The sequence below is a fragment of the Kogia breviceps genome, chromosome 10 (assembly GCF_026419965.1).
Source record: "Kogia breviceps isolate mKogBre1 chromosome 10, mKogBre1 haplotype 1, whole genome shotgun sequence".
NCBI classification, from domain to species: domain Eukaryota; kingdom Metazoa; phylum Chordata; class Mammalia; order Artiodactyla; family Physeteridae; genus Kogia; species Kogia breviceps.
Window position 1 is genome coordinate 49,393,132 of NC_081319.1, and position 27,025 is coordinate 49,420,156.

The window sequence follows — 27,025 nt, forward strand, 5'->3', positions numbered from 1 at the left end:
TTCTCAGCTTGACTTTCAACCCAAACGGGGTGAGGCAAGATGTGAAGAGGTTATGATCACAGAATTTGAGACAGATCTGGATTTGAATCCTGGCATGGCCACTGATTCTTTGCGTGAACTTGGACAAATTACCCACGTTCTGTTTTTTTTTTTTTTTTCCATCTATGAAGTGAGAATGATAACACCTTCCTCCCAGGATTTTTGTGAAGAGTAAATGAGAAAATGATTACGATTCACTTGAAGGAGTGCTTGACACACAGAAAGGGCACAGTGATAGCCAGTTATTAATATTGTCCTTATGATTTTTTTAAAATATAGATTTTATTCCTACAGTTCAAATTTATTTCCCTTTTTTTTTTTTTTTTGCAATTACTTTATGTCAAATTTTTTGCCGCACGCATGTCGGATCCTAGTTCCTCAACCTGGGATCAAACCCACGCCCCCTGCATTGGAAGCACGGGGTCTTAACCACTGGACCACCAGGGATGTCCCCTGTCCTTATGATCTTAATATCTCTTTTGTATGATCATTTCATTTCGGTAGCAAAGGAACTCATGGGCCAACATGACAAGGTGGTCTTCTCCAAATGGTTTTTCCTCTTGGTATTAAAAAAAGGAAAGAAAGAAGCCAAGGTCACATTAATATTATATTAATAATGAGAATGTGCTCATTCTCATGGTGTTTCCTGATAAACTGAATAAATGAATAAAACAAGACTCTGTATTTCCTGGTCAAATGTAACCAGCCTTACCTCATTTTATTGTTTCACTTTATTATGCTTTGAAGATATGGCATTTTTTTCACCTGAAGGTTTGTGTCAACCCTGGGTCAAGCAAATCTATCGGCTATTTTTCCAAATAGCATTTGCTCACTTCATATCTCTATGTCACATTTTGGTAACTCTCACAATATTTCAAATTTGGTCATTATTGTCATATTTGTGACGGTGGTCTGCGATCAGGGATCTTAGATGTTAATCCTATGACTCACTGAAGGTTCAGATGATGGTTAGCATTTTTTACCAACAAGGTATTTTTATATTAATGTATATACATTGTCTTTTTTCCCAATTCATACTTTCTTTTTTAAAATTAATTTTTGTTGGAGTATAGTTGCTTTACAATGTTGTGTTAGTTTCTATTGTACAGCAAAATGAATCAGCTATACTTATACATATATCCCCACTTTTCTGGATTTCCTTACCATTTAGGTCACCACAGTGCATTAAGTAGAGTTCCCTGTGCTAAACAGTATGTTCTCATTAGTTGTCTATTTTATACATAGTATCAATAGTGTATAGGTGTCAATCCCAATCTCCCAATTCCTCCCACCCCACCCCCTTTCCCCCTTTGTATCCATACATTTGTTCTCTACGTCTGTGTCTCTATTTCTGCTTTGCAAATAAGATCATCTATACCATTTTTCTAGATTCCACATATATGTTTTAATATACAATACTTGTTTTTCTCTTTCTGACTTACTTAACTCTGTACGACACTCTCTAGGTCTATCTGTACATTGTTTTTTAAGACATAATGCTACTACACACTTAATAGACCATGGTAGAGTATAAACATTTTTTTTTTTTTTTTTTTTTTTTTTGCGGTACGCGGGCCTCTCACTGTTGTGGTCTCTCCCGTTGCGGAGCACAGGCTCCGGACGCGCAGGCTCAGCGGCCATGGCTCACGGGCCCAGCCGCTCCGCGGCATGTGGGATCTTCCGGGACCGGGGCACGAACCCGTGTCCCCTGCATCGGCAGGCGGACTCTCAACCACTGCGCCACCAGGGAAGCCCTAAACATAACTTTTATATGCACTGCAAAATAAAAAAAATTTGTGTAACTCGCTTTATTGGGATATTCGCTTTATTGCAGTGCTCAGGAACCAAACCCGCGACAGCTCCAAGGTGTGACTGTACTTAAGACAAAAGTGGTTCAATTTCCTTTTTTGTCCAGGTCAGGAAAGGAAACAGGAAAATGACAGAATGTGAAACTCAGTTAAACCATGAGAGTGGTTAATTATTAAAGTTGCCCCACAGGATCCGTATGTCATATCCTATGTGCAGCAATCTGCCATTTATGCTTCCTTTAAAAAGAAGTTAAAAATAATAATTTTTTAAACATCTTTATTGGCGTATAACTGCTTTACAATGGTGTGTTAGTTTCTGCTTTATAGCAAAGTGAATCGGCTATACATATACATATATCACCATACCTCCTCCCTCTTCCATCTCCCTTCCACCCTCCCTATCCCACCCCTCTAGGTGGTCAAAAAGCAGAGAGCTGATCTCCCTGTGCTAAGTGGCTGCTTCCCACTAGCTATCTATTTTACATATGGTAGTGTATATATGTCCATGCCACTCTCTCACTTCGTCCCAGCTTACCCTTCCCCCTCCCCGTATCCTCAAGTCCATTCTCTACGTCTGTGTCTTTATTCCTGTCCTGCCCCTAGGTTCTTCAGAACCTTTTTTTTTTTAGATTCCATATGTATGTGTTAGCATATGGTATTTGTGTTTTTCTCTTTCTGACTTACTTCACTCTGTATGACAGATTCTAGGTCCATCAACCTCACTACAAATAACTCAGTTTTGTTTCTTTTTATGGCTGAGTAGTATTCCATTGTATATATGTGCCACATCTTCTTTATCCATTCTTTGTCCATCTGTCAATGGACATTTAGGTTGCTTCCATGTCCTGGCTATTGTAAATAGAGCTGCAATGAACATTGTGGTACATGATTCTTTTGAATTATGTTTTTCTCAGGGTATATGCCCAGTAGTGGGATTGCTGGGTCGTATGGTAGTTCTATTTTTAGTTTTTTAAGGAACCTCCATACTGTTCTCCATAGTGGTTGTATCAATTTACATTCCCAAGAACAGTGCAAGAGGGTTCCCTTTTCTCCACACCCTCTCCAGCATTTATTGCTTGTAGATTTTTTGATGATGGCCATTCTGACTGGTGTGACGTGATACCTCAATGTAGTTTTGATTTGCATTTCTCTAATGATTAATGATGTTGAGCATTCTTTCATGTGTTTGTTGGCAATCTGTATATCTTCTTTGGAGAAATGTCTATTTAGGTCTTCTGCCCACTTTTGGATTAGGTTGTTTGTTTTTTTGATATTGAGCTGCATGAGCTACTTGTAAATTTTGGAGATTAATCCTTTGTCAGTTGCTTCATTTGCAAATATTTTCTCCCATTCTGAGGGTTGTCTTTTCGTCTTGTTTATGCTTTCCTTTGCTGTGCAAAAACTTTTAGGTTTCATTAGGTCCCATTTGTTTATTTTTGTTTTTATTTCCATTTCTCTAGGAGGTGGGTCAAAAAGGATCTTGCTGTGATTTATGTCACAGAGTGTTCTGCCTATGTTTTCCTCTAAGAGTTTGATAGTGTCTGGCCTTACATTTAGGTCTTTAATCCATTTTGAGTTTATTTTTCTGTATGGTGTTAGGGAGTGCTCTAATTTCATTCTTTAACATGTAGCTGTCCAGTTTACCCAGCACCACTTATTGAAGAGGCTGCCTTTTTCTCCATTGTATATTCTTGGTTCCTTTATCAAAAATAAGGTGACCATATGAGCGTGGGTTTACCTGTGCACTTTCTATCCTGTTCCACTGATGTATATATCAAGACAGTACCATACTGTCTTGATTAATGTAGCTTTGTAGTATAGTCTGAATTCCTGGAGCCTGATTCCCCCAGCCCCTTTTTTCTTTCATAAGATTGCTTTGGCTATTCAGGGTCTTTTGTGTTTCCACAAATTGTGCAATTTTTTTGTTCTAATTCTGTAAAAAATGCTATTAGTAGTTTGATAGGGATTGCACTGAATCTGTAGATTGCTTTGGGTAGTAGAGTCATTTTCACAATGTTGATTCTTCCAATCCAAGAACATGGCATATCTCTCCATCTGTCTGTATCATCTTTAATTTCCTTCATCAGTGTCTTATAGTTTTCTGCATTCAGGTCTTTTGTCTCCTTAGGTAGGTTTATTCCTCGGTATTTTATTCTTTTTGTTGCAATGGTAAATGGGAGTGTTTCCTTAATTTCTCTTTCATATTTTTCATCATTAGTGTATAGGAATGCAAGAGATTTCTCTGCATTAATTTTGTATCCTGCTACTTTACCAAATTCATTGATTAGCTCTAGTAGTTTTCTGGTAGCATCTTTAGGATTCTCTATGCAGAGTATCATGTTATCTGCAAAGAGTGACAGCTTTACTTCTTCTTTTCTGATTTGGATTCCTTTTATTTCTTTCTCTTCTCTGATTGCTGTGGCTAAAACTACCAAAACTATGTTGAATAACAGTGGTGAGAGTGGACAACCTTGGCTTGTTCCTGATGTTAGAGGAAATGGTTTCAGTTTTTCACCATTGAGAATGATGTTGGCTGTGGGTTTGTCATATATGGCCTTTATTATGTTGAGGTAAGTTCCCTCTATGCCTACTTTCTGGAGGGTTTTTATCATAAATGGGTGTTGAATTTTGTTGAAAGCTTTTTCTGAATCTATTGAGATGATCATATGGTTTTTCTCCTTCAATTTGTTAATATGGTGTATCACATTGATTGATTTCGGTATATTGAAGAATCCTTGCATTCCTGGGATAAACCCCACTTGATCATGGTGTATGATCCTTTTAATGTGCTGTTGGATTCTGTTTGCTAGTATTTTGTTGAGGATTTTTGCATCTATGTTCATCAGTAATATTGGCCTGTAGTTTTCTTTTTTGTGACATCTTTGTCTGGTTTTGGTATCAGGGAGATGGTGGCCTTGTAGAATGAGTTTGGGAGTGTTCATCCCTCTGCTATATTTTGGAAGAGTCTGAGAAGGATAGGTGTTAGCTCTTCTCTAAATGTTTGATAGAATTGGCCTTCAAAGCCATCTCTCCTGGGCTTTTGTCTGTTGGAAGATTTTTAATCATAGTCTCAATTTCAGCGCTTGTGATTGGTCTGCTTGTATTTTCTATTTCTTCCTAGTTCAGTCTCAGAAAGTTGTGCTTTTCTAAGAATTTGTCCATTTCTTCCAGGTTGTCCATCTTATGGGCATAGAGTTGCTTGTGGTAGTGTCTCATGATCCTTTGTATTTCTGCAGTGTCAGTTGTTATTTCTCCTTTTTCATTTCTAATTCTATTGATTTGAGTGTTCTTTTTTTCCTAATGAGTCTGGCTAATGGTTTATCAATTTTGTTTATCTTCTCAAAGAACCAGCTTTTAGTTTTACTGATGTTTGCTATTGTTTTGTTCATTTCTTTTTCATTTATTTCTGATCTGATCTTTATGATTTCTTTCCTTCTGCTAACTTTGGGGTATTTTTGTTCTTCTTTCTCTAATTGCTTTAGGTGTAATGTTAGGTCGTTTATCTGAGATGTTTCTTGTTTCTTGAGGTAGGATTGTATTGCTATAAACTTCCTTCTTAGAACTGCTTTGGCTGCATCCCATAGGTTTTGGGTCGTGTTTTCATTGTCATTTGTTTCTAGGTATTTTTTTATTTCCTCTTTGATTTCTTCAGTGATCTCTTGGTTATTTAGTAGTGTATTGTTTAGCCTCCAAATGTTCATTTTTTTTACAGATTTTTTCCTGTAATTGATATCTAGTCTCATAGCATTGTGGTCAGAAAAAACGCTTGATATGATTTCAGTTTTCTTAAATTTGCCAAGACTTGATTTGTGACTCAAGATATGATCTATCCAGAGAATGTTCCATGAGCACTTGAGAAGAAAGTGTATTCTGTTGTTTTTGAATGGAATGTCCTATAAATATCAATTAAGTCTATCTTGTTTAATGTATCATTTAAAGCTTGTGTTTCCTTATTTATTTTCATTTTGGATGATCTTTAGCACCCCACTAAAGTCCCCTACTATGATTGTGTTACTGTCAATCTCCCCTTTTATGGCTGTTAGCATTTGCCTTGTGTATTGAGGTACTTCTATGTTGGGTGCATAAATATTCACAATTGTTATATCTTCTTCTTGGATTGATACCTTGATCATTATGTAGTGTCCTTCTGTGTCTCTTGTAATAGTCTCTATTTTAAAGTCTATTTTGTCTGATATGAGAATTGTTACTCCAGCTTTCTTTTGATTTCCATTTGCATGGAACATGTTTTTCCATCCCCTCACTTTCAGTCTGTATGTGTCCCTAGGTCTGAAGTGGGTCTCTTATGGACAGCACATATACAGGTCTTGTTTTTGTATCCATTCAGCCAGTCTATGTCTTTTGGTTGGAGCATTTAATCCATTTACATTTAAGGTAGTTATCGATATGTATGTTCCTATTCCCATTGTCTTAATTGTTTTGGGTTTGTTATTGTAGGTCTTTTCCTTCTCTTGTGTTTCCTGCCTAGAGAAATTCCTTTAGCACTTGTAAAGCTGGTTTGGTGGTGCTGAATTCTCTTAGCTTTTGCATGTCTGTAAAGGTTTTAATTTCTCTGTCAAATCTGAATGAGATCCTTGCTGGGTAGAGTAATCTTGGTTGTAGGTTTTTCCCTTTCTTCACTTTAAATATGTGCTGCCACACCCTTCTGGCTTGCAGTTTCTGCTGAAAGATCAGCTGTTAACCTTATGGGGATTCCCTTGTATGTTATTTGTTGTTTTTCCCTTGCTGCTTTTAATATTTTTTCTTTGTATTTAATTTTGGATAGCTTGATTAATATGTCTTGGCATATTTCTCCTTGGATTTATCCTGTATGGGACTCTCTGCACTTCTTGGACTTGATTGACTATTTCTTTTCCCATATTAGGGAAGTTTTCAACTATAATCTCTTCAAATATTTTCTCAGTCCCTTTCTTTTTTTCCTCTTCTTCTGGGACCCCTATAATTCTAATGTTGGTGCATTTAATGTTGCCCCAGAGGTCTCTGAGACTGTCCCAATTCTTTTCATTCTTTTTTCTTTATTCTGCTCTGTGGTAGTTATTTCCACTATTTTATCTTCCAGATCACTTATGCATTCTTCTGCCTCAGTTATTCTGCTATTGAATCCTTCCAGAGAATTTTTTATTTTAATTTTACTTATTTATTTTTTTGGCTGTGTTGGGTGTTCATTTCTGCATGAGGGCTTTCTCTAGTTGTGGCAAGCGGGGGCCACTCTTCATCGCAGTGCGTGGGCCTCTCACTATCGCGGCCTCTCTTGTTGAGGAGCACAGGCTCCAGACGTGCAGGCTCAGTGGCTGTGGCTCAGGGGCCTAGTTGCTCTGTGGCATGTGGGATCCTCCCAGACCAGGGCTCGAACCCATGTCCCCTGCATTGGCAGGCAGATTCTCAACCACTGTGCCACCAGGGAAGCCCCTTCTAGAGAATTTTTAATTTCATTTATTGTGTTGTTCATCATTGTTTGTTTGCTGTTTAGTTCTTCTAGGCCCTTGTTAAACGTTTCTTGTATTTTCTCCATTCTGTTTCTGAGATTTTGCATCATCTTTACCACCATTACTCTGAATTCTTTTTCAGGTAGACTGCCTATTTCCTCTTCATTTGTTTGGTCTGGTGGGTTTTTACCTTGCTCCTTCATCTGCTGTGTGTTTCTCTGTCTTCTCATTTTGCTTGACTTACTGTGTTTGGGATCTCCTTTTCACAACCTGCAGGTTCGTAGTTCCCATTGTTTTTGGTGTCTACCCCCAGTGGTTAAGGTTGGTTCAGTGGCTTGTGTAGGCCTCCTGGTAGAGGGCACTGGTGCCTCCACCAGTGTTCTGGTGGATGAGGCTGGATCTTGTCTATCTGGTGGGCAGGACAGTGTCTGGTGGTGTGTTTTGGGGTGTCTGTGACCTTATTATGATTTTAGGCAGCCTCTCTGCTAATGGGTGGGGTTGTGTTCCTGTCTTGCTAGTTGTTTGGCATAGGTTGTCCAGCATTGTAGTTTGCTGGTCATTGAGTGGAACTGGGTCTTAGTGTTGAGATGGAGATCTCTGGAAGAGCTTCTGCCGTTTGATATTGCATGGAGCTGGGAGGTCTCTGGTGGACCAATGTCCTGAACTCGGCTCTCCCACCTCAGAGGCACAGGCCTGACACCCTGCTGGAGCACCAAGATCCTGTCAGCCACATGGCTCAGAAGAAAATGAAAGAAAAATAATAATAAATTTATTAAAATAAAAAATTATTAATAATAAAAACGTAAAGTAATTTTAAAAAGAAAGAAGAGAGCAACGAAACCAAAAAATAAATCCACCAATGATAACCAGCACTAAAAACTATACTAAAAAACAAAACCAAAAAATGGTCAGACAGACCCTAGAACAATAACTCTAAATAGTAAAGTAAGATAAACATAAAACCAAAAACAAATTAGATGCAGAAAGTAAACCCCAAGTCTACAGTTGTTCTCAAAGTCCACCACCTCAATTTTGGGATGATTTGCTGTCTATTCAGGTATTCCACAGATGCAGGGTACATCAAGTTGATTGTGGAGATTTAATCCGCTGCTCCTGAGGCTGCTGGAAGGGAGTTCCCTTTCTCTTCTTTTTTCGCACAGCTCCGGGGGTTCAGCGTTGGATTTGGCCCTGCCTCTGCATGTAGGTCGCCTGAGGGTATCTGTTCTTCGCTCAGACAGGATGGGGTTAAAGGAACAGCTGATTTGGGGGCTCTGGCTCAGGCCGGGTGGAGGGAGGGGTGCGGAATGCGGGGCGAGCCTGCGGCGGCAGAGGCAGGCATGACGTTGCACCAGCCTGAGGTGCGCATGCGTTCTCCCAGGGAAGTTGTCCCTGGATCACTGGACTCTGGCAGTGGCGGGCTGCACAGGCTCCCGGGAGGGGCGGTGTGGAGAGTGACCTGTGCTCGCACATAGGCTTCTTGGTGGCAGCAGCAGCGGCCGTAGCGTCTCATGCCCGCCTGTGGGGTCCGCGCTGTTTGTCGCGGCTCGCGCCCGTCTGTGGAGCTCCTTTAAGCAGCGCACTTAATCCCCTCTCCACGCGCCCCAGGAAGCAAAGAGGAAAGAAAAAGTCTCTTGTCTCTTCGGCAGCTCCAGACTTCTCCAGGACTCCCTCCCAGCTAGCCGTGGTGCACTAACCCCTTCAGGCTGTGTTCACGCCGCCAACCCCAGTCCTCTCCCTGAGATCCAACCGAAGCCCGAGCCTCAGCTCCCAGCCCCCACCCACCCCGGCGGGTGAGCAGACAAGCCTCTTGGGCTGGTGAGTGCCGGTCGGCACAGATCCTCTGCGGGAATCTCTCCGCTTTGCCCTCCGCACCGTTACTGCGCTCTCCTCCGTGGCTCCGGAGCTTCCCCCTGGCAACCCCCCGTGTCTGCCAGTGAAGGGGCTTCTAGTGTGTGGGAACCTTTCCTCCTTCACAGCTCCCTCCCACTGGTGTAGGTTCCGTCCCTATTCTTTTGTCTCTGTTTTTTCTTTTTTCTTTTGCCCTATCCATGTACGTGGGGAGTTTCTTGCCTTTTGGGAGGTCTGAGATCTTCTGCCAGCGTTCAGTGGGTGTTCTGTGGGAGCTGTTCCACATGTAGATGTATTTCTGATGTATTTGTGGGGAGGAAGATGATCTCCACGTCTTCCTCCTCCACCATCTTGAAGGTCTCCCCCAAAATGATAATTTTTAAGTGCATTCGAGTTGTAGCAGAAAGTCCAGTTGTGCCAGCATGGGCAATTTGGCCCAGCATATTGACACAGAATGTTTTTTTGTTTTTAATTAGAACATACAATCTGTTCTGAGATGATTTCCATCTAGACACAGGTGTCCGAATAGATGACAAGTGGTGGCCGGTACGGATCTTCCCACATGCTGAGGATTTATGAGCTTACCCATCACGTTTACAGTTAAACTATTTATTTATGTACATCTGTCGTTCCTTTCTTCTCATAGTCTCTCTGATCTGCCTCCATTTTTGGCTGAGAGGGTTGATGTTGAGAGAGAAGAGAGGTCTCCAGCAGTCTCAGTAGTTCATGTTTCCTCAGGAAACAGGAAGGATGCCAAGGAAGGTAACCTTCAGATGCATGTGTGCAAAGGGACTAAGTCTTCTCATTTGTTTTCCTTAGGGTGCTTCTCACAGAGTGGGACCCTCAATACATATTTGTCAGGCTAAGTAAAGGGAAAAGAATTCTCTATTCCAGGGAAGGTTCAGGGGAGAACCAGGAGGACAAAGGAACATTCTGTGAATACCCTAGGGATGCAGGAGAGTTTAGCATGGAAGGGGGCTCAGGAGGGGCCCAGACGAGGTCCAAGATGGGATGTCAGGAGACACACACCAGTACTCTCGGAACAGGACAGACACTGTGGGTCACATGTTGAGTGGTAACTTAGGACAAAAGAGGCAAGTCGTGATGAGACCTCAGGGTCCCAAATAATGAAACTGTGCAGTTTGAGTGTAATGACAGATGACTAGGCCCTGTGGTACCCAGAGTCTGAGGGCAGTGGGGGGGGGGTGGGGTGGGCACGCTCTGGGATGCTTGTGCGCAGCCAGTTTCTGCAGACCCTAGCTCAGAAGCTGTCCTCATTCCCGGCGGTTAGGAGGGCACTCTGGGCACACTCCACCCCTGAATCTAGGAGAGGCTCCACAGGAGTGGCCCCATCCCAGGGTGCGGACACAAAGGATGTGAAGACAGTGCAGCTCAGCCTCTAGCACCACCATCAGGCATGCGCAGCCCACTGCCCAGGCGTTCTCAAACTCACTTAAAGCCTCTGTAATCTGGGGCCCGAGTGAGAACTCGGTCCCTCTCCTTCCCAACATAATTAGCAGCTACAGGAATGGCACTTCTGGTTCTGTCTGCATCGTGCTACTGGGGAGTCCTGGGAAAAGACAACCTCAAGATGCAATTATTATTATTATTTTGGCCGCACCGCGGGGCCTGTGGGATCTTCGTTCTGCGACCAGGGATCCAACCGCATCCCCTGCAGTGGAAGTGCAAAGTCTGAATCCCTGGACCACCAGGGAAGTCCCAAGATGCAATTATTTTTATCCTCTCTTCCACAAGCCCTCCTTTAAAGTTCTTGGTCCAGAGAAAATTTTTCTCCGTTAGAAAAGAAGTCAGGAGATTCTGAATGCCTGGTCCATAGGCAGGGAGAGCAAATATTAGGGAGAGGAAGAGCCTGGCACGTCCCTGGGGCCCTGGGATCAGTCTCCAGGAACAGTCCCATCTCCCAAGGAAAACAGCACCCTCAAGGCCTTTGGGGCTGACTCTAAGCAGCACTAACCCAGGACCTACCCAGATAACCTGACTGTGCCCACTCGTCTCCAACAACAACTTACAAAATCGATTAAGTGGAACCATATGAAATGACCAGTAGTTCTACCAATTACCCCAAAATGGAAATTTCATTATGGCTCAACCTAACATGATCTAGGATAATAACTCCTGCTGTGTCCCTACACCAACAATAAATACTTAATTGAGGTATAGATAGTAAAAATTAAACATCCTAATTCCCAGTCCACAGCCACTAGCCAGCAGCTTCCAGGAAAGGGTACAGAAAAAGGTACTCTTGTAGCATCATTTTTTGGTTAATTTTGTACAGCAACGTAAATTGACTCAACTTGACAATACTGCTGCTTTTGCCTCAAACTCCCCCAATACAAATGTCTACAGGGGTTTTCCCCAGCACCCATCAAGCCCATGCACGCAGCAGAACTTTCACGAAGCCACTCCTCGGCTCAAGAGCCTATGGTGGCGCCTCATTAACATCTTTGAGGGCCAAACCCTTGACATGGAAGGCGCTCCTTCATCCAGCGGCCCCTCACCCACCCCAACCCCACTCCACCGTCACTCTCCCACCCATCCAAGCCTCACCATCATGTAAGACCTGAGACCCATATCCACCACCAAACCCTCCCTGACTTCACAAGTTCACAGTCAGAGCTCCCTCGTCTGGCTCTCTGTTCATTCATTAAACATTTCATTTGAATGCTTGAGACCCTTCCTTCTGCACACCTCAGCTCACTGTTACTTTATCTTCAAAGGTGTAAGTATTCTCAGCTAAACTTAGGCTCTCCAAAGGCAGAGACTGTGGATTATGCAAACTCTCTTCCTCTGTCCTAGTACATATATGATAAGCACATGAGATTTGGGAAACCCATTTTCAGTCCTAACATCAGCACATATATCATGTCTCAGGCTTCTGGCTCTCCTTGTAAATAATTGTCATTAGTTTCCACATTGGTAGACATCCCACAACAGACCTTAACTAGATGAAACAAGTAACGTTGACAGAAAACACGATCACAGACATCCACTGACTACCAGTAAATGTGCCAAGGCAGCATTTGTCAAGAACAGCTAATACAGGTAGGGAAGAACAGTGTATTTCTTCAGAGTTTTGTGAAAGCTTCATTTTAGAGTTGCACAAAGAATGTGAACATGGGGTCAGAAGCTCTAATTTAAATCCTGGTCCTATCAGGCTCTAAGTAGCTGTGTGACCTTGGGAACATTATGTGATATTTCTGAGCCTCGGTTTCTACATGGGCTAAACTTGGTACCTCACCCCTGCCTGCTGCTTAGCATAGACTGGGCACTCAGACTGTGTTTATTTTCTTCCCTCTCCCTCTTCAACCTCTTGTAACCTTGGGTTTCCCCCAAATCCACGTACATGTCATGGGCAAAGAGTACACGATGCCAAATGTGACTCAGCAGGGTGAATTTGTCATTTATATAGTGACTGAAATAGAAAACCAGTAGGGACAGGATATTAAGAGAAACACTTGGGCAGATCTAAGCATACGGCTCCTGTGGGGAGAGAAACTTCACGTTCACTAATCCTAGAATTACCTGACTGGTGTGAGCCAATAAGCTCAGTTACTGCATAAGCATTTTGCTGTTATTACCTCTAATGGGTTTGGCTCCTAGCAACTGTGCCTCCTATCTGATACCACAATTCAGATGAATTAACATAACCCAGTTTCACAACGGTCATCTCTATGTTTTTCCACTGAAAAGGCTACCAAAATGACTGGAAATCACATGAACCCAGTTTCTTTTCTAATCATTTATTATTCCTTTGTTCAGGCTGCTAATCATCAAGTTCAGGGTCAAGACAAAGTAATGAAAATATTCTGCTAAAATGAATCTTTTCCTTATCTTCTTTCATCAGAACAAAGGGAGGGGCTTCCCTGGTGGTACAGTGGTTAAGAATCCGCCTGCCAATGCAGGGGACAAGGGTTCGAGCCCTGGTCAGGGAAGACCCCACATGCCGTGGAGCAACTAAGCCTGTGAGCCACAACTACTGAGCCTGTGCTCTAGAGCCCGCGAGCCACAACTACTGAGCCCGTGAGCCTAGAGCCCGTGCTCCACAACAAGAGAAGCCACCCAATGAGAAGCCCGCGCGCACCACAACGAAGAGTAGCCCCCACTCGCCACAACTAGAGAAAAGCCCGTGCATAGCAACAAAGACCCAACGCAGCCAAAAATAAGAATAAATAAATTTAAAAAGAAAAAAAAAAAGAACAAAGGGAGTGTACCTTTTCCTAGTCATTTAAAAAAAATATTTATTGATTTATTTTATTTATTTGGTTGCACCAGGTCTTAGTTGCAGCAGGTGGGCTTCTTATTTGCGACACTCAGGCTCCTTAGTTGTGGCATGCGAACTCTTGGTTGAGGCATGCCATGTGGGATCCAGTTCCCTGACCAGGGATCGAATTCAGGCCCCCTGCATTGGGGGCGTGGAGTCTTAACCACTGCGCCACCAGTGAAGTCCCTTCCTAGGCATTTTTTAACCATAACCCATATGCCTAATTACACCACAAAGAAAAACTACGTCCAAGGTCAGCATCCACTTTGGAATTCTTGCCTTGGCTCCTATAATAACATACTAGAAAAAGAAATGGGAGAATCACACCCAAATTGCTATAGGATATAAATAATACATAATCACTCTAAGCATTTACTAATCCTGAGTATTACAAGAAATGGAAATTGGTGTTTTAAAACATCTGGTAATATGCAATGCAACAACACAAAAATGCCTGGAAAATAAAAGTCAATGTAATGCATCTAATGACATGTAATCCCCTTTCCTATCAGGGAAGCTCCACTTGAAATACTTTCCCTTTCATCAACCTTTAATTCCTTAATGGTGTCACCAGACTTATGGCCTCAGTAGGCAGTGCTAAGAGATGATTCACCTCCATTCTTCTGTGGGAGATGGAGTAGAACTGGCTGAAATCATTTTCCTTTTCACTGAGTAATCATTTGTCCTGGGCTTTTTCCAGGGCTTTGTTTGGGAACAAACTCATTTTGCTCATATGCAAATCTGAGGCAGGAGAAACATTTGCGAACTTACATTTGATTATGCAAACATCCCAAGGAGGGTTTCCTAAACGAATAAAAAATTGGAACGCAGCCTTTTACTAAGCCTCGAAAATGCTACTGTTTTGGAACTGGGAGGCCTGGCCAATGGCTGTATTGATCAAAACTGGGGAAATTAACAAGGGTAAGGTAATAAAATGAAATGCCATGCTATTTATTGTCTGTCATCACAGATGACACTCTAATTAACGTCATCGCTACCTAATCTTCTTTATGACCAGCAGGACATCAACCAAGCCATCAGAAACAGAGTAATTAAAAAGACGTTTTCCAGTTCTCATCTCAGAAGCGCCCCAGTTTTGGATTGTTTTTTATCAGCTGACCTTCCCATGACAATTCCCCAAGTGCCTCTCAGCATGTTGGCACGAGAGCCCTCTATGGTCTCTCGGTGAGGGATGTTTGCCAGTCCTTGTTACAACAGATGCCTGATACATTTTTTCTAAGCTACTCACTGATTTAACGATGACCTTTACTGTCCCAGCTACCTTGAAACTGTGATGCATTTTATGCAGTGCCTCTGTTGTTTACAAGGGGATTCTAAAGTGAACCAGCTTACATGTCGTTCCTTCTTTTCAAAGCTAATCTCTGACCACCCTCAATAATTCTCATCCTCTCTCCCTCAGTTTTTCGCTCACCCTGATCTGGTCCTGCATATGCTACCCATTTCATAATCAAATCACAGTTTCCACTTCCTCCTCTGCTAGTTTTATTTTGTCTGAAGAATCTTCATGCTTCATGCAAGCCAGAAGGTATTCTCCTCTCTCCCCAGATGTCCCAGGTCACACCAAGACAAAAAGGACTGACGACCAAAGTATGAACTTTTCCCTGTTGTCACCCACCTGCCTCCTTTGAGCATCCTGGTAAAGTGGCAAAGCCAGCACCTCCCATTTCTGACATACCATGTTCTACAGGGCAGGGCTTCTCAAATGCTAATGTGCACACACACCACTGGGGACCGTGTTAAAGTGCAGGTCCCAATTCAGTCAGTCCAGGTCAAGGATGCGGCTGAGATTCTGCAGCTGTAACACGGTCCCACGTGATACAATGCTGCTGGCCCAAGGACCACACTTTGAGAAGCAAAGCTATAGAGCTAAGCTATAGAGAGAAGTTCCAAGTATCCTTCCAGGAATGCTGGTCAACCATTAGCATTTTGAAAGCGGCCCATAAACGATTCCCTAAAGTAGTGTTGTAACAAACAGTATCTTTATTTTCATAATATGAATAAGTGATGTGTGATAGGTAATCAAAACAGGACATCACCCGTGCAGTGGAACACAAAATCCACTCATGATTTCCTTGCCAAATGGTTTTCTTTCAAGTACAGCAAACAGAAACGAGGGAGGGAGTGATGAAGGATTTCTTTTTTCTTTCTTTTGCGTCACGCGGGCCTCTCACTGTTGTGGCCTCTCCCGTTGCGGAGCACAGGCTCCGGACGCGCAGGCTCAGCGGCCATGGCTCACGGGCCCAGCCGCTCCGCGGCATGTGGGATCTTCCCGGACCGGGGCACGAACCCGTGTCCCCTGCATCGGCAAGCAGACTCTCAACCACTGCGCCACCAGGGAAGCCCAATGATGAAGGATTTGACTACCCAGAGTGGACCAGCAGCATCGGTATCCCCTGGGAGGTCATTAGAAATGCAGAATTTCAGACCCCACTCCAGACCTACAGAATCAGATTCTGCATTTTAACAAGATCCCCAGATGATCCGATGCACATGGAAGTTTGAGGAGCACTGCTTTGGACTGTCTCCTACTTCATCAAACGGTTGGTCAGTGGAACCAAAATATACAGAGCACAGAGGGAAGGATCAGAAGGTCCTTGGACTAGTACATATCCATTTGATTAACCCCAAGAGCATGGCAGTGTGACCCTACCAAATCCAAACTGGGATCCAAGGCAGCCAGTGGCCCAGGGCTGGGACCTATTTGCACCAGTTGCCAAATGGGCAGGAAGGGAGTGGGCGAAGGGGGCAAAGGAGATGTTCTGTGCCCAGGTATAACGGACACCTGGGAGGAGATCAGGCTTAGGGGCAATGACCAAAGAGGGGACAGCTTGGCATCTATGCCCTGCCCTCCAAGCCTTGGAGCACAGGGTTAAGGATGGATGCGGAGAGAGATGTGTTTGGAAAGCCTGTGTGAGGCACTGGGACGCAAATGCGGAGGTACAACAGAGTAAGCAGAGAACCAGCCCCCTGCCTCCCCAGCACAGCAGGAGGGGGCAAGGCGGTGCCCTGGGGACATACTGGCAGCCAGGGCACAGCAAGGCCAGGGGAAGTGAGGAGGGACATCATGACTGGAGGAAGAAGAGGAGCCACGGTGCACCTGAGCACAGGTGATGTCCTCCCCGGGGGACTCCGAGGACTTGGGCTGAGGTCCTGTGAGAGCAGGCGGGGCCGCTGGGACTCCACACTGGGCATTAATATTAACATGGCCTCGTTTGCTCCCAGGCTGGTGAGGCCTCGGACATGCCAGTGACCACGACAATAACCTTCTCTCCAATTGCTGGTCCTCCAGATGAACCCTTCTCCCGCCTTCTGATTATTGCATCACACAAAGGCTTCATGCTCCTCTTTTAGCTTGCTGCCCTGTGTGCCACTGTTGTCCCTCACGTTGTCCTCCTTTGTGACATCCGATACCGGTTTGCTTTGACTGAGGCTTCCCCTGGGGACAGCTTTTCTTTCGGTCTGACCCCTGGGTTTCATGTTTCCTCCCAACAGTTGCCAACTCACCCACGATCGCATCCCTGGGATGTCACCACTCACTCAGTAAAATTCCAGGAGGGCACGGCTCCCAGGCGGGGCTGTGGTTTCCTATGATCTGGATTTTTAATCCCAATTGTCTGTTACAGATCAGAGATTCATAATAACCTTGATTTGGGCTGAGTTTTGCCTTTCTCACTACTGTTCAGGGGGGCTCAAGAGGGTGTGTTTATTTGGAAAGGGAGCACTAAAGTACATCCCCCCTTGGGACCTGTCTCCAGCTGACTTGATGCCTGCAAGGCTTCCTATTTTCCTTCTTCTGTCGGATTATCACACCCCAAGGCCTTCACCAGCCTACTGATCTCCACGGGACTGTGTCACAACAACATTCAAACACTGGGCTAGACAGAGCTTTACCACACTCCATCCCTATAGGTGAGGTTGCAGAAATCATTCTAAAAGCAAACTCCTCCATCATCTTTTTTGTAGAGAGATGAGCACTTCTCCTTCATTTCTACATCTCTGTGCTTTGGTTGGACGGATCTCAGATTGATGTAAAGACACTTGGAATATTTGCACCATCTGCCAGTGCCCCCTGCAGACTCTCACCCCTCATTATCAGATGCCTACCTGAGGGGCAGGCACAGAGCTCCACTATCCATTATTGGGACTTCCCTGGCAGTCCAGTGGTTAGGACTCTGCACTGTCACTGCCAAGGGCTCAGGTTCAATCCCTAGTCAGGGAACTAAGACCTCACATGCTGTGTGGTGTGGAAAAAAACAAAAACCAAAAAACAAAACCCTGCCATTATTGTAAGGACAGAGTAGGCAAAGAGTTTGTGTGGATTCTTTAGAAAGTGGTTTTTAAACGATTTTGACTTCTTGGTAAGACAACCTCTGCGTACAAGGTATAATTAAATAGCAAGCGAGTAAAACAATTTAAGAGGAAATGTTGCAAAAATATACATAGTTTTCATTCATATTCAGGAGAAGTGACACATTTGGAAAACACTGGGGCTGCTCATGTAAAATAATAATAAAGGAACATGATGAATAATTTTGAGCCAATAAATAAGACTACTTAATGAAATGGATGGATCCCAAGAAAGATACATATTATCAAAGTTCACTCAAGAAGAAATAAATACCCTAAGTATCTGAGGTTTAGATACATCAGGCTGAGGAAGAACTTTACATAAATATTTAAGGCATGGTCATTACATGATTGATTGGATTTACTGGTAAATTGCTTACGTGGAAATATGCTTCCTTTGTAAACAAAAGTAATGCCATGGATCCAATCTAAGGAAGATGCAAAGGAGGATCTTAAGAAGGACCCGTGTGTTGGACGCAAAGGCTGTGTGGGTGAAAATCTTTGCGTGTTCGATCTGAAAGGGCCAGTAGCCCAACACCCTCAATTTTTAGATACAACTGCTGACCAGAGAGAGTAAGCGATTAGCCCAAGGCCACACGGCTAGTTAGTAAGAACTGAAAGAATTCTTCCACAGATCTTGAATCTTTTGGAGCAATGGTTCAGACAGGTTTGGGGGAGTCATTTGTAACCATGGAATAAAGCAAAACTCACGGGATCATCCAGAGGAAATGGAGCCGGACTTGGACTCATCAACAGGCAATAATACCTACGCAAAGCAGCCTCAGTTTAGCTTTACTCCAATTATTAAGCCATCCAGCATCCCAACTTGGCAAAATAAAGTCACCCAGTGTTCCTGCAGCTGGCAATAAACAAGTGAGCTCATCCCTGATATCCCCGTAGACAGGATGATCTAAAACAACAACTCCCTGAAGTGAATTAAGATTCCAAACAAAGGAGAGTGACGCTAGGGGAAAGCAGATTAAGGTACAAACTTTTCTTCCTTTAGGGAATTAAAACTGGGTTTGCTTTTCCTCTCATTGGAAAGCAGGGGAAATCACAGTGCCAAGACCCTGACTGCATCCAACAGGTTCCGTAAAGCTCTACCAGCGGCCCCAATATCCACCCTGAGTGCCAGAGCCAAGGGGGGGCCTCGCCTACACCTCTGCTGGCAGAGTACCTGGTGGTCCTCACTGCCATGGGAGCCTGCACGGCCACCACCAGCCCCGCCTCCCAGGATGGCTACAAAGACCATAGCAAAATGACAGGCAGAAGAAGGTCACCTGCATATAGTCAGCATTCAGTCCCTCATGGTTAAATCAGATTGACAATGACGTCACCAAGGCTACAGCTCTTCTATTAAGAAGCCAATCTCAGTGCGCAGAAACTTCGGTGGTTCACTCAAACGGACCGACTGCTGCATCTAGGCCTTTTTGAGAGCATCATTTACAAATATTTCCACAGAGACTGCTGCCTTCTGAGCCTTGATAGGGATAGACCTTGGCAGCTCTGGCTTCTCTAGCTGTGGTTAAGCTTCTTCAGGATCCCTTGCAATGCTATCTCTTGGCGTTTGCCCCAAAATTATATGATTTGCAGGGATAGAGTCTACTAAGTAAATGGGCCTTGCTTGGCAAGATTCCAAACACCCAGCCCTGATGCCAGGCATGTGTGGTAGACTGTCCACAAACAGGCATTGCATGAATGAGCCCAGTAAATCCATAGTCGTGTGCAGGAAAACAGCCTCGCCGTTGAGTTCACAATCCTCAGAATGTGCCGGGTGATCAAAGCAATCCTGTACTCAGGATTTTTCAGCTGTTTCTGCCCCCAAATCTATCGAAAGCTACTCAGTCATCAACACACTATGGGGTCAGCACAGTCATGGACCCTGCAGGCGCCCATCCAGATGCTCTTACCAGTCAGCGGCTGCCACTCACCAGCTCTTATGACTGATGGCAACAGGAAGGGTACCAGAGACAGGCTCCTTACCCCACCGTAAGACCAGCTCCTTGGTGCAGTGCGAGCCCCAGAACTCCCAGCTGAGACCACATCCTTGCTTAGCTGCGTCTCCTGCTCACCTCGCTCCCCTACCCCCTCCTCCTGCCAGCCCTCCCCTGCGAATCACATGCACAAGAATCCCAATCTCAAGTTCTGCTTCTAGGGAACACAGACCCACACCACTGCCCCATATTATGAGACGTTTTTATTTTATTTTATTTTATTATTTCATTTCATTTCATTTCATTTCATTTCATTTTGGCAGGGGGCCACGCTGAGCGGCATGTGGGATCCTCATTTCCCCAACCAGGGATGGAACCCTCACCCCCTGCATTCAAAGCGCAGAGTCCTAATAACTAGACGGCCAGGGAAGTCCCAAGAGGTCTTTAAATTTTAAAAAAAAAGAATGAGGGCTTCCCTGGTGGCGCAGTGGTTGAGAATCAGCCTGCTGATGCAGTGGACACAGGTTCATGCCCTGGTCCGGGAAGATCCCACATGCCGCGGAGCGACTGAGCCCGTGAGCCATGGCCGCTGAGCCTGTGCGTCCGGAGCCTGTGCTCCGCAACGGGAGAGGCCACAGCAGTGAGAGGCCCGCATACCGCAAAAAAAAAAATAATAAATAATAAATAAAAAAAAGAATGAACACTAAGTGTTTTGTGTTTCGTGGCGTTTTCCGAATTCGTAAGTAGAAGGCATTCCTTCTCTTGTGTTTCATGAAAAACAAAAGGCAATTAATTACCCAGAGACGCGAGGAGTGTCTCCAAGCTATTTCTTTCACACACCGACCGACCGTTCTTATCTTTGTTCAGGTCTGCGATGGATCTAATACCATTTCTCCAAGAAGACTTCAGCCCACTCTCAATATGTATGAATATGTATATGTAACATGTATGAAGACCCTCAACCGGCTCCACCTCCCTTCTTCACTCATGTTGCTTCTTCTTCATGGAAACTTACCACTGTTGGTGTTACAACATTTGCTTTTGCTCTACAACATTTACAGATGCTTTAATCTGTCTCCCCAGCTCTCTAGGTCTGTTCTGATACAACAGCCATCAACTACATGTGGCTATTTTCAATTTAAATTGAAATTAATAAAAATTGCTCTGCCTACCACAGTGGCGTATAGTAGACACTCAATAAATATATGTGAGCCAAAAGAAAGGGTACAAATGAACTTATTTACAAAACCGAAGTAGAGTCACGGATGTAGAAAACAAACTATGGTCACCAGGGGATGCGCAGGAGGGATAAGTAGGGAGATTGGGATTGACATATATACACTACTATATATAAAATAGATAACTAATAAGAACCAGCAGTATAGTACAGGGAACTCTATTCAATACTGTGTGGTGGCCTATATGGGAAAAGAATGTAAAAAAAAAAAGAGTGGATAGATGTATAACTGATTCACTTTGCTGTACACCTGAAACTAACACAACATTGTAAATCAACTCTACTCCAGTAAAAATTATAAATAAATAAAGGTAAGTGAAAGAATGGTTCCTGGTGATCATCAGTGATTTCCTAATATCTAATTTTGTAACTTTTTACACTTTATCAGAACAGGATGGAGAAATGAAGCATGGGCTAACTTAAGCGTTGGCACCCCACAGGGACAGGGCTTATGCTATGTGTCAGGTAGGTGCCTCGACTGATAAATGCCAAGAAGCTCAGTGGCTACCATAATAAAAGGTTCTTGCTCCTACGAAATCTCATGTGGACTAAGCAGCCTTCCTCCACAGCACATCCTCCCGGGTTGCTGCAGTGGTGGGAGAGACACAATGGCAGTGCCTGCTTTCATGAGAAGTGACACACAGCACTTCCACCCATAGTCCAGTGGCCCCAACCAACCCAAAGGTCTTGGGTTGGACTCTCCCCAAAGCAGAGGCTGGGGAAAGGATTGGGGTTTATCGGGGAGGTGATCCTGGGATGTACTGGAGGAGGCGAAAGAAATGAGGCAGTACAGCAGCACGAATGAGCAGGTTACTGCTGTGAGCAACCTGGACTCAGCTCTGCTGGGAACCTCTGGGGAGAACAGGTAGAGCATGCCCAGGTGTTGGCCCACCAGTGGGGCAAGGAAACTGTGATATGTATCCACCCATTCCCCTCCATCAGTGGTTCAGGGCTGCTTCTAGGAGCACTAGCTGCCCAGAACTTCTGGCTTTCCCCAAGAATGGTCCAACCATGGCCCTGCAACCAGAGAAAGCCCTCCAGTAGGACTGCAGTGCATTGTAGGGGAAACATCAGAATGAGGACTGTGGGCAGGGACTTATAGCATCTGCTAAAGAAGGGAAGCGTGTGGATACCTGGAGAGCACCAGCTGTCTCTATATAAGGACCCAAGCTCCAGAGGATTCTGGTTGTAGCCAATCCAAAACCAACACAGCATGTGAATGAAACTGAACAACCAGCTTCATCCAACCCATTCCTGGAAAGACACTCCTAAAACCAAGGCTATTATTGCTGGGAGATCTGCTCATCCAGTTGGCCCTGAGGTCCAAAGATGCTCCTTGAAGGGTGCCCTGGACTAGTTTGTGGGTGTGGAGATGGCTGTTAGGAAAAATGCTCCACAAGTCTGGGGGGATTCCAAGCCTGTTCACAAGTAGTATGTGGTCTCTGGGGGTGACCGGTAAGCACTTGCTTACAAACCATTTATCACAAGTTCCAAAGAGACGGAGCAGAGGAAGGGCACACGTATCCCTGGAGGGCCTGGGAGGTGCTGCCATGAAGGTGATACCTACGAAGAGGCCAAGAGACAAGTGGAAATTTGTCAGGCATGGGGACAGGCAGGATGGAAGCCACTTCCAGCAGCTTGGCCCCGTTGGTGTGTTAGGTTAGTAATTCACACAAAGAGGAAATACCAAGTTACCTTTTAAATTAATTAATGCTGAAAACTTTCATTAACACAAGATTTCACTCTAACCACCAGAGATTTGTTTCTGTGACATTTTTACTTGTGTGTTTGGGTGGCCTCGTGTTTTCTGCCCTCTGCTTCAACAAAGTGCAGTTTCCATACTTCTTGTTTTGTAACTACCTAGAGACCATTGAACTGGCAGCACGCCTGCTCTCTCCTCGGAGAATTTTGAGCTTCTCTGTCCAAAAACACAGAGTGGAAAGCGAATCGTTGGTGCTCTTAAAAACTGAAGGCAGATCACTAAGCTCACATGATATGGGATGACAGCTTCAATCTCACAACCATCCCCAATTTTTCAAATGCTTTTCAAACATACAGAAGACCAAAAAAAAGTGTGTGGTTAATTAGGCAAAGTGTAGCCAGAGCCCTCTCCCACGGGTCAGAAGCAGCACGCTCACAAGAGACAGGCTAACTCAGAGCATCCGAATGAACCCTAACTAAATGTCCTGGAGAGGAAAAAACAGATACCCCGCGATGCAACAGCTCCTCGGAAACTGGTTCAGGAGGGCCCAAGTCAGTTAGCAAAGGTGGGATGGTGGATATGGCTGAATAAAGCTCTGCCCTAAAGCTCATCTGTTCTTCCCGTGGGTGCGTGTGCTGTTCCCTCTCCTCCCCCTTGGCAGCGGCACCATCAACCCTGTCCCCTGCCCCCCCTAACCAAGAGTCAGCTGGGACTCCCATTCCCTTCCTTCACTGCCCACATCCAGTCAATCTCCACTCCGAGTCCTGGAGATTCCATTTACTTTTTTTTTTTTTTTTTTTTTTTACCAAAAACAAGTTTTATTTTGAAGATTACAGAACTTGAGCCCTGACCCCACCCAGCTTCCATTTCCACCGATCTAAGGATCTGCAGTTGGGATAGGAGTGAGAGAAGGAAGTAGGGAGGGGAGGGGAGAGACCTGCAGAGGAAAGGAGTAAGATGGCGGCTGAAGAGCTCCCGCCACCCTAGGTCTGGGCTTCACTGTCTTTACTCCTCCACACCACAAGGGTGACGAGGAAGGGGATGAGGCAGATGGGGGCTATGATCATGGCCAGGAGCACATCCTCTGGGGGGTCTGAGAAGGGGGGCTGCCCCAGGGAGCAGTTGGCAAAGTGGATCTGGTGAGTCTCAAAGATGATCTGTTCCGCCCAGGGATTGGGGAAGCCCAGGCCAAACTCTTCTGCATTCCTTTCCAAGCAGTCTCGAAGGATGCTGTAAGGCCTGCTAATGAGGGCCCAGTCACACCAATCCTTTTCGATAGAGTCCATTTGAACCTTATAATCATCCCAGCAACGTAGGACATTTGTCTCATACTTCTCCTCCACTGTTTTCCCTTCTGACTTTAAGCCGTCTGGGGTGGGAAGAAGTTGAGCCAGGGACTCCTGGGGCTTCAGGACAGCTGTGGGCAGAAAAGGGGCTGGGAGATGGGATGATGGGGATCTGGAGCCCTGCGGGGCTGGACAGCTCCCCTCGTAACCCCAGAACCGGGATCCATTTCCTGGGCTGGGCTGCGTGGCGCCCAGGACTCGTCGGGGTCTCTGAGCCTCCGCTCCCCGGACTCTAGCAGCCCCTTCTCTTCCATTTACTTTTGTGTGTATGTGTGTGTGTGGGGGGCGCCATGCCACATGGCTCACGGGATCTTAGTTCCCCTACCAGGGATTGAACCTGGGCCCTCAGCAGTGAAAGTACCAAGTACTAACCACTGGGCCGCCAGGGAACTCCCTCTACTTCCTAAATGTCTCTCAAATCTGACACCTCCTCTCCATTCTCTTAACTACTTGCTGCTTGAATGCCCCCTCCTCCACCATGACATCGGACCTGAACCATCTGTCTCTGGCTTTTCTTCCTACCCCTCACCTACCCACACACCTGGACAAAGTGAGGTCTCTAAACCATAAAGTGGGTCATCTTTCCCCTGCCCCAACTAAACACTCCAATGGGTTTCCACCTGTTTCTCAAATTCTGGGGGATCCTCAGACATATTCTGGGGGTTCACAAGTTCTCCAAAATATTTTTTAACTTTGTGCTTTCACTTTAATTAGCATCTTTTTAATAGAATATCAACAGAAACATATTCTGGAACATCCAAATGAGCATGTTATGACCAAGTGCTGCCACATAATTCCACTGTGTGTATTCCTGCATTTATGGTATAGTTGGCAACAAGAAATATGATTATTATTATTTTAATTGTCACAGGTTAATGAGAAAACAACAAATCAGACTTAATACAGACAAAGGAAACTGATGAGAAAATGGAGCCATCATATAACCCATGTGGTACGGCACACAGCCTCCCATAAGAATGGAACAACTGTTTTTAGACCCAGAAACAGTGATTTGGTTTTAGCAAGAATGACTTCATCCATCACATTAAATTCACGGAGTTAATCTGAATTTACTCGATTTGTAGCTGTGTTGATATTTTATTCATATATTTGTTTTGGTTTTATGGTCATATGAGAGCTCTAAATATAAAGTGCTTAGACATATTTGAATTTCATTATAATAAAAATAATTTAAGCCACCACTAGATGCTATAAGATTTCTTTTTCCTTTAAATAAATTCACATATTACTCCCATTTGAGAAACTCGGGCTTTCAGAATGAGGTTTAAGCTACAAAACAAGGCATATGTGGGAGAGACAGTGACATTCTCTGAACCTTCATCCACACACCCCTCATTTTTTCCCAGCCCCCTCATCATTGGTTCTGGCCAATGGGCTGTGGCATAAGCAACGACGCATCAGCTCTAGGCTGAAACGCAGAAGAGCCAGAGAGCAACTCTCCCACGATCCCTTCCTGCACTGGTGACCACATAGGCCAATTTTTCCAAATGGTGTGGCTGCAAGATGGGAAAGCTCAGTCAGCTTGGTCCTCCACTGACCTATGAAGGACACATAGTGGAAGTGAGAAGTAACTGTTGTTGTGTGAAGCTACTAGATGATGAAGTTGATTTGTTACTGCAGTAGAGCTTAGCCTATCCTGACTAATACATCTTCAGGAACACCAATCTACCTCACTGACCAAGCCCTTCCCATCATACTCCAGGCTCCACACAACTTTTAGTTCAATGACTTGAACACATCAAGTTGTTTCATGGCACCACCTTACCTTTGCACATGCTGTTCCTTAATCCTAGAATGCCATTCCCCACACTCTTCTGCCCTCTCCCCTATCCTGCCATTGTGATTCATCCTTCGAAACCTAGTTCAGATATAATTACCATCAGGACATTTTCCTCCCTTTTCCAACATTCTTCCCCACTTCACCATTACCCATCAACTCTACAGAATGCTTATCTTGCCATATGATAATTACATGTTTACATGCCTGTCCCTACCCCACCTCCAAACAAACCGTGGCAGGGTCAGTGGCTTTTTCATCTCCACACTATCAAGACCAGCATGCAGCAGAAGTAGGCAGCATTTGGCCATTTGGCCAGGAAGAGCTTCCTGCAGGGGGCTGGTCCTAAGGCACTGGAAGGAAGTTAAGTTAGATCCATCACCCCCCTGGAGGAAACACCCGACTCAACAGCAACAAGTCCAGTGAGTCTCAGCTGTCTCTGCCCCAGTCCCAGGCCAGACACGCCAAGGAATCCTGAACCCTCCCCATCATCTCCCCAAACACATTGCTCTTCAGCCCCCAGGAAGGACTCAGACTTTACCTGGGGCGGTGGGGTCGGGGGACGAGGGGAGCAGCCTAGGGCCATGTACTCAAAGTGTGCTCCACACTGAAGAACTGAGGAGCTAGTGAGAAAAGCAGAACCTCAGGCTCCATCCCAACTCCTGGGTCAGAATCCACATTTTAGCAAGAGCCCCAAATGATTCATATGCCCAATAACATTTGAGAGGCACTGGCCCAAGGCACCCAAACAGAATCATGCCAACCTGAAAGGTGACTTTAATAACAATACCTTTATACACTGATGTATGCAATTATATCTCAATAAAACTGGAAGAAGAAAAAACTCATGAAAAATAACAATACTTTCTCTTCGTAATAATATCTGCAAAGTGCTTTACATCAGCGGTCCCCAGCCTTTTTGGTACCAGGGACCAGTTTCATGGAAGACAAGATGGGGGTGGGGGGTTGGGGGTGGGGGATGGTTAAGGCGGTAATGGGAGCGATGGGGAGCAATGCGTTGCGGCAGATGAAGCTTTGCTTGCCCGGCCCACCACTCATCTCCTGTTGTGTGGCCCGGTTCCTAACAGGCCACGGACCAGCCTTTTCAAAGAACTCCCCCACATACGAATCTTCAAAAAGGGCTCTGTGTTACCACCAGATGGTTTAGGCATTAACAGGAAGCTACCAAAGGAAAAAGTGGGAAACTCTGGGTACCAGA

The 27,025-nt window shown here is 44.8% G+C and overlaps 1 protein-coding gene across 1 annotated transcript in view; it reads right to left on the reverse strand.

The window, feature by feature from the left end:
• Positions 1-27,025, reverse strand: part of DCLK3 (doublecortin like kinase 3) — a 47,848-nt gene that overhangs the window by 17,029 nt on the left and 3,794 nt on the right. The window lies entirely within an intron of this gene.